We start from the raw sequence: 5,493 nt of genomic DNA, 5'->3' as shown, positions 1-5,493 counted from the left end.
TTATATATTTATATTTCCAAATGTAAATTTATTTGGCAACACGAAGCGTTCATTTAAACTAGACAAATTTCTTCAATAAATATAGAAGGCACGAATACTTATGGACTGTCTGTATATCATATTTTTAACGTATGTATATTTGTAATGAAACATTTATTTGAAAACGTCAGACCATTAATTTATACTTTTGTTAATAGACATACACTCAGTCCCATAAATGTTCGTACCCTCTACGTCCATTGAAGAAATTTGTTTAAATGAAATGGTAGGTTTGATGTTTCCAAGTGTATGTTTGTATAAATATATACATGTATAAGCTTATTCATATACATATTTATAATGAAAAATTCATTTGGCAATATCAAAACTATTATTTCATTTATTCAAAACTTCTTCAATAGTCATAGAGGATACGAATACTTATAGGTCTGACTGTACATACTATTGTTTCGCGCATTATTCAATTTAGTTCCATATAAAATATTTTTCCATTTAATAAGTGTCTTTAAAACTAGTCATTTGTTGAATTAATAAAATGAACGTTGGTATGTTTAGTGGTAAACATGAATAATTGAAAATTCCGAGAGACACTAGGAAAAATTCATGTAACTTTGCTGTTGATAAATGTAAAATTGTTTAAAAGATACCATGGTACTTAGAATGCCATTAAAAATTAATTATTGAATGATTTTGAAGATATTAGGAACAGTATGCCTTATATTTTTAGTGTGCATACCTAGAAATCCAGATAAATTCACGTAACTTTGCTGTTGATAAATATAAAATTCTTTAAAAAATACCACGTTACTTGGAATCCCGTGAAAAATTAATAGTGAATAATTTTGAAGTCCATACTTTGAGTATCCAAATCCAGAAAACCAATTACACACTCACCTGCATCAACCTACTTTAACATACTACTAGAAAAATCACAAAATTAAAGAATTCCCTCGGACTCGAAGTGCTCGCATTTATACAGAAATATATATATAAAATTCCCCACACACTCCCCTCTTTTCTCATCTAGCATAGCTCTGTAACCATCCAATTGCAAACAGAAAGTATGTACAGATTTTTCACACTTTTCAAATACGACTTAATCGTGCCAGATCGCTTCTTGCGTTCTATATAATTTTTACATCGCCCGCCATAAAACATATCCGATGAGCACCTGCGAGGGGTCGAAACGTAACTTTATGGCTTTAATCCCCAACTAATAAATCTCTGATAAAACGCAGAGCCTGGTTTCGGGATTTCATTCGTATTCCGCTTCGTCTACTTGCTTCATCATTTGCTTCGATCATTCATTCCAAGCTCGTTGTGATTCTTTTTCGAAGACGAAACGTATTTTCTTGTTTTCACGTTTCTCAACGAGTCCACTCCCCCCCCCCCCCCCCCCCTCCATTCACCCCGATGAAAGACTCGATCGTCGATTTTTCTCGATCGATCGACGAACGGATAGCGCTCTTGTATCGACTCGTTATCGTTCCTTATCAACGACGTACCGCGAACCAATCTGTATTTCCTTCGTTCGCCGATAAACAATTAATTTTTTCGATGCCATCCTAGATAACCGTATCGAGGAATCCGTTCCACATAGCCAGGTACTCGCGTCGATCGACGAAATTCGCGCTCGATAGTTGCAATGGAAGCTTAACTCGAGTGCTACGCTCGAAGGCCATTCATTCGTTCGCGTAGGTAGCTGGTCGAAATTTTGGGGGTCGAACATGGACGGTGCCGATAACAAGTGGTCTCCGATAAGAAACCGTGTTGTTTCGTCGTTAAAATTGCTCGAGTACAAATTAATAATTAATATTTCGAGATAACACGAGAATTGAGTCTGTACGATTACCATTTTTTAGAAATAAATAATGGAAAAGAATATCTTTAAATTATATTGAAAATAATTAAAAGATATACGATGCTTCGTAGAACAGTACCGGTTCGTTTCGAAATTTAACGAAAGAAAATTTAATTTTCCGGTAACGAAGAGAAAAAAAAAATGGTACCACCCAGTCTTGATCCACCTTATCGTAGAAAGTCCCATCTGCTCCAACTTTCGTCGCTTCGACGATTCGAGTACTGGCACAATTTTTAGGTTCGCTAGAAGAAAAACGAAAAAAATCAGAAAAATATTCTTTTATCGCGCTTCTACGTGATCTGAAACACACGTGGGGAGATAAGGAAGAAGTCGCTACCTAATCCAGAGCGTCGGTATATAGCTGTCCAATAATCTATATATATATAAGAACGAAGCCCTGACGGATTACAATCAACGTCCAGGCTAAACCCTCGAACCTAGAAAGCTGAAATTTTGCACAGAGGTTTGTGATGTATACACGGAATGAGAAAGGATACAGTAAAGTCTCCATAAATGCACAGAGGTTGCAACGTTAGTATTTCACGCGGTTGCAACATCGAGCCACAGCTATCGAAAATATCGTTCGAAACTTCCGAGTTACGGAAAACAAAAGACAGTTTACTGATTCTACTACTGATTCACGAAGGAACACGTGGCCGAATGCGAACGACGTAAAATATTGGGTTGTCCAGAAAGTTCGTGCCAATTTTTAAGAAATATTTCAGACACGTTTGAATGTTGATATATATTTATTGAATTATGTATGCACCATTTCGTTCCACAACTTTTCCACCTTTCAAGGGGATGTCCACATGTTATTTGTTTTCAACCATTCCGATATATTCAGATCTGTACCGCCTACTAAAAATCGGCATGGACTTTCCAGACAACCCAATAAATAATATTCCACGCGGGTGAAACCACTAGCTAGCGAGCAATAGAGACGAAAGGTGTACGCTACTATTTCTCAGGAAAAAAAGGAGCCACGAAGGCGTGCACCGCTCTTTCGCCTCGCGCAGCAACGAGTTTTATCAACGGTGTCGCTTTTATTTAACTTTCGTTGGATCGAACGTCCACGGGGTGTGCCATCTTCTCGACGATGTTTTCGATTCGAACGGGATCTAGAACACGCCATTTGTTTTGCTCGAGTCATCGCGGTGACGTATCGCATCGTTCGCCCTGGAACTCGAAGCTCGTCGATCACTTTTGTCGGCGGAGGAACAAACAACGAGTTTAGGCTCGTTCCACGGGGTTCTCAATCTTCGCTGGCCTCTTATCGCTCGAGAACCGCGAAGAATCGTGGAGACGGTGTACCACGTAGATCTGTATCGCCCGTTTCACGTACACTGCGAACTGGGTTTCGTAAATATGAATTCGATCGGGATTAATACCCAAGGAACTAAAGGTCGGCGCCTCCGACGAGATTACTTTCGCGAAGACACCCAAGCTTCTTTGGGAATTAATCTCGAGGAATCGAAAGCTACCTCGGACTTTTCCTTGTACAGGGTGGTTGTACGCCTCTCGTAGATTAGGAAGATATTTTTTTTATTCGGTAAATGTTTAAATAAAAAATGGCCCAGGGGCAGGGCTTACGAAAAGTCCATTTTTAGATCGCGCGCTGGGCCATTTTTTTAGTGGAACATATACCGAATATAAAAAATATTTTCTTAATCTGGGAGATGCGTACAAACATCTTGTGAAAGGAAAAGTCACGATTTCCTGGCTGCTTTCATGGAATTAATTCCCGAAGATGATTTAGTTACTAGGGCTCGTTGATTAGGCTTGCGGTGACAACGACGCTTAGTTTGCGAAGGTGAATCAGAGGAACCGGTGACGTAACGGTGACGGAAGGTGATTGACGCGTTCGACTTCGTCCAAAAATCCACGGAACTGGGCCCGGGGAGGAACCGGAAGCCACGATGGGCCAGCGATAACGCGATTCGCGGGAGGGCCTCTTCGGTACCATCGTTCGTGTCAATGTTTCATGGATTTTGGAAGTTCGCAAAGATTGGAACGGAAATATTAAAATTTGTCCAAAGTAATCGTCAACATATACTCCCTTTAGTATTCAAATTTTTGAGTTTGAAGTTTTGATACACTATGAATTCGATTAACGAGGCTGGGACTAATAATTAATAACTAATTCCGGACGATTCCTAACCTTTTCAGCAACCCCTGCGCCACTTCGTGTGCTTAACCCTTTGCACTCGAGAGGTGACTCTAAGTCACCGCTAGCTTCGACGCAGCAAATCTACCAGGAATAACGTTTCTTTAGGTTTAGTATCTTTGGATCTCGAAAAGTGTCAATAAAATAAAAATCGGCCTACATCTTCGAAGTCAATCTAAGCTTAGCATTCGTGACAATAGAATGCTAACAAAGCATCTCGAGTTGCTGACAGATACCAGAAAAATGGCCTCGAGTGCAGAGGGTTAAAAAACGACGGGTCTTGGACGCAGGGAACTTTTTCGACCGACGCGAGATAACCACCGCGCGAATGATTCACCAGTGGCCACCCTACCGACGCGCGTCGCGGTGGCCGTCGCAAAATGGCGCCGGCAACGATGGCCGTCGAGAGGGAAGGATGAAGAGAACGTGGACACCTCTCGCGGACCCCCTTGCTCCACCTCCTCCCGCGCGAGCGCGTTCCGTTATCTCGCTCACAGCTAGCTAGCGGCCGCTCGTTATCGGCGAACAAACAAACGGACCCCTCCGTTGTCGCCTCTTTTTCGCTCCGATCGCCAGGGATTCTCTCTGCTCGTCTTCCTGATCTCTCGCGCCAGCTTTTCGTCGATAGAGACCAACGGTAAGCGAAATCCCATAACTTCCACGGAGGGGTTAAGCCACGGGGCCAGCTTGTTCCAATAACAGGTGACGAACGAAAACACCCTATGACTCACGGTCAACTTTTATCGCCTCGAACGGGCCACGTAAATATTTCGTACGGTTATTCGAAAATGTGTAGTTTGGCGGAGGGGTGGGGGGAGATATTTCCGCCGATTTTCGTCGAAATATGGCGACTTATGCTAGAAGCATGAGTGCTTGTGTTGTGGTGACGGAGTTTTGAAATTGTATGGGGTGAATTTTCAGGAATTTTTTCTGGCGAAATCGGATGGATAAGGTAAATATCGCGTAGGTGGATTAAAAGTGAATGATTCGAGGAGGATTTCTGCTAATTTTCGCAAAAATATGGCGACTTATGTGAGAGATATGAGTGCTTGTGCTGTGGTGTGGTGTTTCGGAGTTGTAGGGGGTGCATCTTCAGGAATTTTTTCTGGCGAAACCGAATGAGTAATATAAATATCGTGTAGGTGGATCAAAGTACATGCTTTGAGGAGCATTTCTGCCAATTTTCATTAAAATATAGCGATTCGTGTAAAAGATATGAGTCCTCATATTAGGTTACTGGAATTTTCTAGCTAGATGTTGGAGGTGCATCTTCAGGAATTTTTTCTGGCACAACAGAATGGGCAATATAAATATCGTATAGGTGGATCAAAGTACATCCTTTGAGGAGCATTTCTGCCAATTTTCATTAAAATATAGCGATTCGTGTAAAAGATATGAGTCCTCGTGTTAGGGTGCTCGAATTTTCTAGTTACACGGTGAGGTTGCATCTTCAGGAATTTTTTCT

At 41.2% G+C, this 5,493-nt stretch overlaps 1 protein-coding gene across 1 annotated transcript in view; it reads left to right on the top strand.

Annotated features, from left to right (window-relative positions):
• Positions 1–5,493, top strand: part of LOC128877687 (box A-binding factor-like) — a 27,396-nt gene that overhangs the window by 7,699 nt on the left and 14,204 nt on the right. The window lies entirely within an intron of this gene.

The sequence above is a fragment of the Hylaeus volcanicus genome, chromosome 5, assembly GCF_026283585.1.
Source record: "Hylaeus volcanicus isolate JK05 chromosome 5, UHH_iyHylVolc1.0_haploid, whole genome shotgun sequence".
NCBI classification, from domain to species: Eukaryota; Metazoa; Arthropoda; class Insecta; order Hymenoptera; family Colletidae; genus Hylaeus; species Hylaeus volcanicus.
Note: the sequence above shows the minus strand (reverse complement) of the source record. Positions and strands in the feature narration are given on the sequence as shown.